Source organism: Lepus europaeus, chromosome 12 (genome assembly GCF_033115175.1).
Source record: "Lepus europaeus isolate LE1 chromosome 12, mLepTim1.pri, whole genome shotgun sequence".
Taxonomy (NCBI): Eukaryota; Metazoa; Chordata; class Mammalia; order Lagomorpha; family Leporidae; genus Lepus; species Lepus europaeus.
Window position 1 is genome coordinate 92,416,160 of NC_084838.1, and position 12,295 is coordinate 92,428,454.

The window sequence follows — 12,295 nt, forward strand, 5'->3', positions numbered from 1 at the left end:
ACTGTAAACACAAAAATGTAGTCAAAATAAAAATATTTTAATATTGTAATGCTGACGCACAGAAAAGCTACAAAGCAAAAAATGCTAAAAATACACTTACAGTAATTTAATAGTGGACATACAAGTTTGAAGATGTAAATTATGTTGTTATCAATAACAGAAAGCGTGGAGAGGAAAAGCTAAAATATAGAGATTTTCTTGAAGAAAAATTGTTATCAAAATAAAATAGACCATTAAAATTACAAGCTGTTTAATGTGAGCTTCATGGTAATGACAAAGGAATAAACATATCCAGATACACAGAAAATAAAGAGAAAGGAATCAGTGCATGTCAGTACAAAAATCATTCAACCACAAAGAAAGACAGCAAGAAAGAAACAAATAATATAATGATATAATGATTATAAGATTAACATAATTTTAAAATGGAAATAAATTTTTACCTATCACAAACTACTTTAAATGCAAATGGATTAAATTCTCCAATCAAAGGCATAGAGTGTCTGAATGAACTTTAAAAATAAATCTAACACTACATTAACCATAAGAAACTGACTTGAACGTTAAGGACACACATCAAGCTAAAAGCTAAGAGATGGAAAAGGATTTCCATGCAGTTTGTAACCAAAAAAGCAGCAAAAGTATCTGGACTATTATCACACACAAACACAAAATTCTAATCAAAACTGTTAAAAGAGATGAATTTTTTACAATGATGGAGGGATCAATTCACCAAGAGGCTGTACCAATAATTAATATAAATGTATACAATATCTGAGCACTAAATATATAAAATAAATATTGATAGAATTAAAGGGGTAAATAAATAGCAAAATAATGTTAATAGGGAATTTCAACCATTTCAACAATGGATAGATAGATCATCTGACAGAAAACCAATAAGGAAGTAGCAGATCGAACATTATAGACCAAATGACCCTGACTGACACATACATTTGATCCCGAATCAGCACATTACACATTCTTTTCAAGTTCACCTGAGTCATTCTCAGGGATTGCCCATAAAATAAGTCTTAACAAGTTTTAAAAGGAATTCAGTATCTTTTTGAACTACTGTAGTATAAAACTGGGAAGTCATTAGCAGTAAGAAATTGGGAAATTCACAAAAATGCAGAAATTAAATAACACACTCATGAACAATTGTATCAAGCAAAATATCAAAATGAAAATCAGAAAAATAACTTGAGACAAATGAAAATTCAACATATGAAACTTATGTGATGTAGCAAAAGCATTTGGAAGTTTACAGTGATAATGTCTGAAACAATTTTAAAGAAGCTCTCAAATAAGCAGCCTAACTTTACAATTCAATAAACTGTCCTTGGGCCCCTGCACCCATGTGGGACACTCAGAAGAAACCCCTGGTTCCTGGCTGCAGCCTGGCCCCGCCTGGCCATTGAGGCCATCTGGGAAGTGAACCAGCAGATGAAAGACCTCTCTCTCTCTCTGTGTCTCTCTCTCTTAGTATAATCACACATAAAATTATAATATAATGTAAATAAGCACTGAACAAAATTCAGTATCATTGCATAAAAATACAGATAAAAAATATGTACTAATGAAATACACCTCAGCATAATAAGGAATACAGGATTAGTATGTTGAAGAAATAGGCCTGCAAGATAGGAATATTATTCAAACTTTAAAAAGAATTAAATCTTGCATTTTCAGCAATATGGGTGAATCTGGATAATATTACATTAAGTAAAATAGGGCAGGCACAAAAAGGCAAGTGTTCTTTAAGTAACTGACAAAAGCAGAAAGTTATGGCCAGGGCTGGAGCTTCAGAAACTATAGAGAATTTGGTCAAAAGTTACAAAGTTATGCAGGATGAGTAACTTCTACAAGTCTCACATACAGAATAGCAAATTCAGTTAATAAAACCACACTACAGAAACATGCGCAGGGTGTGTAAGTTCTGAAATCTAATGTACAGAATAGCAATTGCAGTTGATATGACTTCACTATACAAACACACAGAAGCTGGCAATACACTACCATAGACTCCCATAGCCAGTGAATGGCTGGCGACCAAACACCATCTTAACAGAACAAGCTACAAAGGAGGATGCTGCAGTGGCCTGCACATCACTGGTGGATTTTAACTGAGGGAGAATTTCATGGTCCTGATTTTGAGTCCAGCCTGGAGAACTGGCTGTGGGCAGGGCACCCACTTAGCACCATGAAAGAAGGCCATTTTGTTTCCCTCCCCTTTCCCCATGAAAGAACCAGTCTTGGTATGTTCAGGTGGAGCTCCAGCTGACATTGGCAAGACAGCTCACTCCAGGGATGGGGCATCTCAGAGGGCAAAGAACAGATCCCCTGTACCCTGTGACTCTGAGAACCCTGCACCCTGTGATTGTGTGAGTTCTGCATAGGCATGAAACTAATAAGGCTATGGATGTGACTGGGTTTACAGGCACTCAACAGTCCAACTCTATAAGCTAAGAGCTCCCTAAGTCCTAGGGAGTGAACTTGTGAAGGTCTCTGCACTCACACTACAGAGATCAGAGATGCTCTGTGCAGTTTGTGAGAATCTGAATGGGTGGGCTACAAAAGCACTTTGAGCTCACTCTAGACAGTGAACCAATTGGTTCACCTTGGCACAGAGAAAGGCTAAGGTTGTGAACATGCCAGCCAGCAGAAACACTCCCTCCTCCTCTTCATGATAGTCAGAGAAGTTCTACTGTGCCCAAATTGGATTTCACTCTGGACTCTTGACCCACCCACAAATGCTGCACCCCCATCCCTGGACATTTGCTTTAAGTTGCAGGCATTCTATCAAGCCACAGAAGCACATTTCCCATAAGAAATTCTTCAGAGGCGATAGTAACAAGTGATTCCACAAGTGTGAAAATGATCACTGTGGAAATATAAAAAACATGAACAAAAAATGTAATATAATTCCCCCCAAAACACAATATGGCATTAATATTGGACTGTAGAGATGAGGAAATTGCTGAAATGGTTGAAATGGAATTGCAAAGTATGATTGTAGCATTAAGTGAAAACATGGAGAAGCTCATGAAATTAGGAAATCAGTGAATGAATGAAAAATTCAGCAGAGATGGAGATATTAAAGAAAAATCAATCTGAAATATTAGAAATGAAGAATTCAATATTAAATAAACAATATGGTAGAAAGCCTTAACAACAGGCTCAGTGAGGCAAAAGAAAGAATATCTAAACTAGAAGACAAATCTTTTGAAATATCTCAGGAAAAAAAAAAGAAAAAAAATTGAAAAACTAAAAACAGTGATCAGGATGAGATACAATCACCAACCAAATACATGTGTCATAAGATTTCCTAAAGGTATGGAAAAAAGGAATGGCCTAGAAAACTTTTTTCAGTGAAATAGAAAAAAAAATTCCCCTACTTATAGAAATATATAGACATCCAAATAGAGGAAACACATAGAACTCCAAGTAGGCACGATCAGAAAAGATTAGCACCAAAACATGTCCTCTCAAACTTTCCAAAATAAAACAAAGATTCAAAAATCTGCAAAAGAGAAATGCCATATTACCATTAAAGGATCTCCTGTTATATTATCAGATTTTTTAATTAGAGACTCTGGAGGCTAGAAGAGAATGGAGCAGTATAGACTAATTCCTAAAAGAAAAACTGTCAATTCAGAATACTTTACCAAGCAGAGCTCTCATTTATAAAGAAGGTGAAATAAAAACCTTCTCAGACAAGAAAAAAAAATTGTAAAAACTTGTGGCCACCTTGCCAGCCTTACAAATGATCCTTAAAGATGTACTATACATAGAAACAGAGAAAGATAATCATCATCATGAAAGTATGTGAAGGTAGAAAACCTAGTGAAAGTACAACAGAGATCCAAAACAAACAATAGGAATACTTAGGGAAAAAATGGCAGAATCAAATCATTATTTATCAATAATAACCTTGAATGTAAATAGACTAAATTCTCCAGTTAAATATACGGCTGTTTGAATAGATTAAAAAACAAAACCCATGTGCATACTATCTACAAGAAACACATTTCACCGACAAATATACCTACAGACTTAAAGTGGAAAGATCGAAAAAGATGTTCCACGCAAATAGAAATCAAAAATGAACAGGAGTAGATATTCTCATATGAGAGAAAATAGACTTTAAGACAAAAAGTGTTAAGAGACAAAGTCATTATCCAATGATTAAGAACAAGAACACTTGACTAGAGTAAATGTATAGGCACCCAATAATACAGAACCCAGCTATTTAAAACAAATGTTAATGGATGTAATCTAGGAAATAAGCTCCAGTATAATAACAATTGGGGACTTCAACTCCCCACTTTCATCAATAGACAGTTCAACTGAAAAAAAAACCCATCAAAGAAATAGCAGAGCTAATCTATACTATCAACCAAATGGATCTAATAGGTATCTACAAAACATTTCATCACACAGCCGCAGAATATACACTCTTTTCAGCATTACATAGAACATTATTTATGACAGATAACATTCTAGGCCACAAAACTAGACAATAAAAAAACTAAAATCACATCATCTATCTTTTCACACCAAAATGGGATGAAAGCTTGGAATTAAAGCAACTCTGGGAAATGTACACATATATGGAGACTGAATAACATGCTCATAAATTAACACATGGTCATATTAGAATCAAAAGGGAAAAGAAATAATTCCTTGAAACAAATGAAAATTAAAACATGGGTTTAAAAACTTATGTGATACAATAGCAATGTTAAGAAGTATTTAACAATTAGTGTCTATAAAAATTGGAAGGTACCAAATAAATGATGTAACAATGCATCTCAAGGATCTATAAAAAAGGAACAACCAAACACAAACTTGATAGGAGGAAAAAAATAATCAGAACTATAGAAAAATTAAACAAAATTGAAATAAAAAATACAAAGGTCACTGAAGTAAAACGCTGTTTTTTTGAAAACTAAACAAAATTGATAAGCCATTGTCCCAACAAATCAAAAAAGGGGAGAAGACAAAAATTAATAAATCAGAGATAAAAAGAGATTTTATAATAGATACCACAGAAATAAAAGATTCATCAAGAACTATTACACAGAAGTATTTTCTAACAAATTCGAAAACCTAGAAGAAATGGAAAGATACCTAGACACATACTATTTACCAAATTTAAGGCAAAATAGCATAGAAAACCTGAATATACCATAGTCAACACCAAGATTGACCCAGTAATAAATATACTCCCAACAACAACAAAAAGCCCAGGAACAGATGGTTCCAATGCTGAATTCTACTGAACTTTTACAGAAAAACTAATCTTAATTTTTCTTAAATTCTTCAAAACAATTGAATGGGAGATAATCCTTCCAAGCTCTTTCTATGAGGCCAGCATTACCAAAGTTCCAAAACCAGGTAACAGATACATGAACAAAATAGAACTGTAAACCAATATTACTGATGAAAATACAGCCAAAACTTCTCAACAAAATACAAGCTAATAGGATCCAATAACACATCAAAAAGATAATCTATCTGGCCAAGAGGATTTATCCCAGGGATGCAAGGATTGTTCAACATACACAAATCAATAAACATAACATCACATTAACAAAATGAAGAGTAAAAACCATATGGTTATCTCAACAGATACAGATAAAGCTTTTGATAAAATATAAAATCATTTTATGATTTAAAAAAACCTTATAACAATTGGGTATAGAAGGAACAAATCTAGACAAAATCAAGGCAATATATGACAAACCCAAAACCAGTATCATATGGGGAAAAGTCAGAAGCATTTCCTCTAAAATCCAGAACCTGTCATGAATGCCCCCTCTCACCACTACTGTTCCATATAATTCTGGAAGTTTTGACCAGAGCTTTGGGGAGTAGTAGTGAAAAGAAATTGAAGGGCTACAAGTTAGAAAGGAAGAAGTCAAACTATCCCTGTTTGCAGATGACACAATCATTTATATAAGGGATCCAAAAGACTCCACTAAGAGGCTACTGGAACTCATAAGAGTTCAGCAAAGGAAATAAATTTAACCAAGGATGTGAAATAGCTCCACAACAAAAATTATAAGACATTAAGGAAAGAGGTAGAAAAAGACACAAAAAAATGGAAAAATTTTCTATGTTCATGAATTGGAAAAATTAATATCATCAAAATGCCTGTACTATCCAAGTAATTTACAGACTGAATGTGATCTCAACCAAAACAACATTCTTCTCAGAAATAAAAAAATCCTAAAATACATATAGAATCATAAGACTGAAAATACCAAAATTAATAATAAACAATAAAAACAAAGCCAGAGGCATCACCATACCAGATTTGCAGACATATTACTGTAGGGTTATTATACAAAATAGCCTGGTACTGGCACAAAACTAGACATGTTTACCAATGGAACAAAACAGAAACCCTAGAAATTAGTCAACAAATTTACAACCAATTAATCTTTCACAAAGTAAAATCACTCCCTGGAGAAAGGACAGTTTCATCAACAGATGGTGACACACACAAAAAAAATGGCCAACAGACATGAAAAAATGCTCAGGATCACTAACTACCAGAGAAATGTAAATAAAAATCACAATGATGTATCTCACCCCAGTTAGAATGGCTACCATCCAAAAATAAAAAGAACACTAGTGAGGATATTGAGGAAAAGGTACTCTAATACACTGTTGGTGGGATTGTAAATTAAAGACTAGTTTAGTTTGCTAGAGTCTGCTTTTAAGTGGCATCTGGCTGGCTGCCACTTCCTTCTCCTAAAATACCTATAATGATTCAGAAGAAGAGAATAAAAGCATCAAAGTTAAAAACTGAGTAACTACTGTCTAAATCTGGAGGAAATTTCCTTTGACTATTCAATCAATGGAGCTGAAACATGAAAAGTAGGAAATGGGTGACCCACACATTCATTCTGAAATGAGAATGGCCTTATGCCTAAGGTGAAAGAATTTTCTTTTTCACTCACATTCCACCACTTTGGATAGAGAAACACACATATATGCAATCACAAAAAAATAATCTTTCCTCAATGGAGTAGAAGGAAATGACAGACAATACTGCCCCTTCAACATGTTTTATTTTTTAATGTTTACTTATTGGAAAGGCAAAGACAGAGAAATCATCCATCTGCTGACTTGCTTCCCAAATGCCAGCAACAGCTGGGGCTGGACAAGGCCAAAGCCAGAAATTCCCTCTGGGTCTCCCTCTCCCACTTCTTCGACAGGGATTCAGGTACTTGTGTCAGCACCGCTGCTTTTCTGGTGCATTAGCAGGAAGCCAGATCTGAAGCAAAGGCAAGACTCAATCCCAGGCATTATGATATGGGATATGGGAGTCCCAAGTAGTAGATTGTCCCACAACACTACTACTCCCCAAAGCTTTTTAATGTCCTGCAATTTTCCAAAACTAAGAAGACAAAACATAGAATACATGAAGATTAGAAGCACCATATTACAGCCCAGGTGATATTTTGCTATAGTTTTACATGGTTAATAAAGAGACTAGCAGAGTGGTGCAGCAGGTTAAAGCCCTGGCATGAAGCACCAGCATCCCATATGGGAGCCAGTTCTAGTCCCAGCTGCTCCTTTTCCAGTCCAATTCTCTGCTATGGCCTGGGAAAGCAGTAGAAGATGGCCAAGTCCTTAGGCCCCTGCACCAGTGTGGGAGACCCAGAAGAAGCTCCTGGCTCCTGGATTCAGATCAGTGCAGCTCTGGCCATTGCAGCCATCTGGAAGTGAACCAGCGGATGGAAGACCTCTCTTTCAGACTCTACCTCTCTCTGTAACTCTTTCAAATAAATAAAATAAATCTTTAAAAAAAGAGAGACTAGCAGAACCTTTTAAAATCTTATTTTGGGAGACTAATACATACTCCATTAACTCAGATTGCAAAAGACTCAAACTTGAGAATGAGAGGTGATACTATTGTGACACAGCTAGAATAAATAAAAACTTGCCAAATGCTTAACACTGCTTGGAACTATAGGAGATACATATATGTGTATATATATATATATATATATGTAACTATAGGATATATATCTATATAACTATAGGAGATATCTATCTATCTGTGTGTATATATATATATATATATACATATATATATATATCAATATCAGATACTATAGTTAATGCCAGAGACTAAGTACACCTTTCAGCTAGAAAAAAGCTAAATCAGCTCTCAAGTAGAAAATTTAAACATAAACTACATTAACATACCATCTGGTAAATGCTAGGTCAAAAAAAGCTATTATCTTCCAGGAAGGCATAAAGAAAACAATGATCAATATAGAGCCTATGGTCTTCGAGTTCTGAGAATGAAAAGTAAATGTATTTTTACATTTTACATGTCTGTAAGCACAACTATAAAACCCTGGATATTTATATTAAACAAACATTAGATGACTACGAAAGATGAAGATAAGAAGGCAGACTAGCTACAAACTTCAGGAACCAAGGGAAATATGGTAATTGTTTTCCTTGATTTTCCTACTGCCTCAAATATCCCAAATTTGGAGGTGAAAAATCTGAACACAGAAATGCTAAATGATGTAGACCAAAAGAAAACAATCCCTACAGATATCTACTCTCTCTAGATAAAGGGTCAGGAGAGGGGCAGCCTTACAAGAAAGAAAAATTCTGCACAGTTACACTGTCACTACCGACTATAGCAGCAATACACGTAAAGAAGAAAGGCTCTAAATAAATGGAAATGTCATCACTGAGATGACAGACGTGTTAGGGTTGACAAGAATGTTAAATCTATCATAAAATACCTCAAAATGTACTGAAAATACACCTGAAGCAAATGAAAAAAAAAAATTGACTCTCAGCCAAAAACAGAATCTCAGTAAGAGATTTTTCTATCTTATATAGAAGATACAAAGAATTAAGTAGAAATATTATAACTGAAAAATATAGCAACATTTTAAAACACAGTGTATGAACTGTATAGTAGAATGGAGGTGAAAGAGGAATCAGTGAACTTTAAAAAATAGTACAATAGAAATTAGTCAACTGAACTGTTAAGAAGTCTTTTAAAAAATACCAAGGTCTCAGGTATTTGAGACTGTTGTTAAAAACCTAAGATTTTTATGATAAAAGTTTTAAACAAGAAGATGAAAAATGTGAGCCTGAAGAAATATTTCTGGAAGTAACAACTGAAAATTTCCAAAATTCAGTGAAAGACACAAACTTACATACTCAACAAGGTAAGCAAAATTCAAACAGGATAAATCAAGGGAAAACCACATCAAGGCAAATCATAGTCAGATGTCTGAAAACTAAAGATAAAGTATTCAAAGCAACTAGAGAAATAATACATTTCATTTAGAGGAAAAATGATTCAAAGATGGCTGATTCCTCATCAGAAACCATGGAGACCAGAAAAAGTGGCACTATACTTTTAGTGATGATATAAAGCAGTTTTGAAACCATAAGCCTTTATTCAGTGAAAATATCACTCAGGAATGAGGCAAAAATCAATACATTTTCACATGAAGGAAACTTAAGAGAATTTGTTTTAGCATATCTAGCCTTAAGAAAAAAAGAAAAATCTGGGGCCAGCCATGGCTCACTTGGTTAATCCTCCACCTGCAGTGCTGGCATCCTATATGGGTGCTGGATTCTAATCCCCGTTACTCCTCTTCCAGTCCAGCTCTCTGCTGTGGCCCAGGAGGGCAGTGGAAGATGGCCCAGGTGCTTGGGCCCTGCACCCCATGGGAGACCAGGAGAAGCACCTGGCTCCTGGCTTCAGATCAGTGTAGCTCCAGTCGTAGCGGCCATTTCAGGGGTGAACCAATGGAAGGAAGACCTTTCTTTCTCTCTCTCTTTCTCTCTCTCTCTAACTCCATCTGTCAAATAAAAAAAAAAAATCTAAACTTCTGTAAGCAGCAATCAAATGTTAAAGGTAGGAATTATGTAATATTGGAAGGAAGAAAGAAGACCATAAGCAAAAGTTGACTTTCTGCCTTCTTTGGAGTCTTCTAGATTTTGACAGTAGAAACAAAATTAGTAACATTATCTGATGCAACATAAGTAGAATCTAACATAGGCAGGAGCTTCTTCCAGGTCTCCCATGTGGGTGCATCTTCTACTGCTTTCCCAGGCCATAGCTGAGAGCTGTACTGGAAGAGGAGCAACCGAGTCTTAAACCAGCGCCCATATGGGATGCTGGCGCTTCAGGCTAGGGTGTTAACCCACTGCGCCACAGCACCGGCCTCTAAATGAGATATTATAATAGTGTAGCGAGTGGCATTTACAGTGCTAATTATATCAGGTACTAGGGACAGGCCTCAAAAACAAAGTGATTTAGACCTGAAAATTTGGGAAAGGAGATATCCAACATTTAAGGGAACTACAATCCAAAGGCCCTGAAATGAAATGAAATATATCAAAGGAAAGGAAAAGAGTCACGCCTGGCCAAAGTGTAGAGATTACGGTAGGAGTATCAGGAGGGAAGACTGGGGGAATTTTTTAGACTGAGATTTGGAGGTGTTTTTTATTTTAACTTTCTAATATTTAGAAGTCACTAGAGTGCTTTGAGTTGGGAAGTGACATAATATATCCCCTTGTACTTTCTCACATGCCTAACCTTCAGCTTTTCCATAGGGTTTATGAGTCAGTATTTCAGAAAATATGTTCTCTGAATAGTTCTGTCCAAGTAGACTCATTCTGTGACATGGTAGTAGCAGTATTCTTTTTTAAAATCATTGACTAATTTTCTCAACATTTTTGGTCTCATATCACATGATATGTGATAATATGATTATCAAATGAAGTAAGATTGAGTTGGTTTAGCTGTCAGTGCTTGCATAGTGACTGCTTATGGGTTACATACATTCAGCTCGTAGATGTATTTTCTTCAGTCCCTTTGGAAATGTACATACTGGGAAATTTAAGGTAACTTGAGAGTAACATGGTGAACATTTTCTCTGTATATCCAAAGGCTCATATTTTGAAAATAATATCAGAGAAGTAAGTTACAAGAAGAGGGGTAAAGGAAAGCTAAAAGAAAAGGAATCTGGGCATACAGGGTCTGTGAAGTTAAAGCTGGAATCCTGTAGATTACTGTTCAGCATACATGGCATGCATTGTTGAGAAAGCTGTCCTATTATATAGAGCTAATGGAATCGGAGAAGCATCATACAAGGGTCCTCCAAAAAGTTCATGGACAATGGAATTAAAAGATAAATTATTTTTGTACAAAAATATTTGAAGTCCATTCAGAGTTTTTTATACTATACATTTTCCACGAACATTCTGAAGTGCTCTCATATAATCATATAAAAAACTCTGATTTATGGGTTCAAATCCCCATTCTAATTGTCTTGGATAAGTTTATTTTTCTATGGTTCAATTTTCTTCTCTGCAAAATAAGATAAGAACTACTTTGTTAATAGGGCTGCCATGAGAATTAGGTGATTAATAAATAAAAAGCACTGAGAAAAATGTTACTTGGTATTACTCAGTAAGCTTTATTATTACTGTTAGTCTCATTTTACTGGCAACAAAATCATTATGCTCAAACAACTTATTGATATTGCTGAAGTTACCCAGTAAGTTAACGAAAGAGTCAGAGCCTGAAATCTAGATCTTTAATTAATTAATTAATTAATTTATTTTTTTTTTAAATTTTTTTGACAGGCAGAGTGGACAGTGAGAGAGAGAGAGACAGAGAGAAAGGTCTTCCTTTTGCCGTTGGTTCACCCTCCAATGGCCGCCGCGGTAGCGCGCTGCGGCCGGCGCACCGCGCTGATCCGATGGCAGGAGCCAGGTGCTTCTCCTGGTCTCCCATGGGGTGCAGCACCCAAGCACTTGGGCCATCCTCCACTGCACTCCCTGGCCACAGCAGAGAGCTGGCCTGGAAGAGGGGCAACCGGGACAGGATCGGTGCCCCGACCGGGACTAGAACCCGGTGTGCTGGCGCCGCAAGGCGGAGGATTAGCCTAGTGAGCCGCGGCGCCGGCTGAAATCTAGATCTTTTAAGAAGCTCTCCTGGGGCCAGTGCTGTGGTGCAGCAGGTTAAAGCCCCAGCCTGCGGTGCTGGCATCACATGTGGGCACCGGTTTGGGTACTGGCTGCTCCACTTCCAATCCAGCTCTCTGCTGTGGCCTGGGAAAGAAATGGAGGATGGCCCAGGTTCTTGGGCCCCTGTACCTGTGTAGGGGACCCAGAGGAGGCCCCTGGCTCCTGGCTTTGGATCAGCTCAGCTCTGGCCATTGTGGTCATCTGGGAGGTAAAACAGCGGATGGAAGACCTTTCTCTCTCTGGCTCTGCCTCTCTCTGT

At 36.3% G+C, this 12,295-nt stretch overlaps 2 long non-coding RNA genes across 16 annotated transcripts in view; one reads left to right on the forward strand and one right to left on the reverse strand.

Annotated features, from left to right (window-relative positions):
- LOC133772011 (uncharacterized) overlaps window positions 1–12,295 on the forward strand; it is a 75,604-nt gene that overhangs the window by 49,322 nt on the left and 13,987 nt on the right. The gene's annotated exons all lie outside the window — the stretch shown is intronic.
- Window positions 1–12,295, reverse strand: part of LOC133772010 (uncharacterized) — a 216,357-nt gene that overhangs the window by 18,300 nt on the left and 185,762 nt on the right. The gene's annotated exons all lie outside the window — the stretch shown is intronic.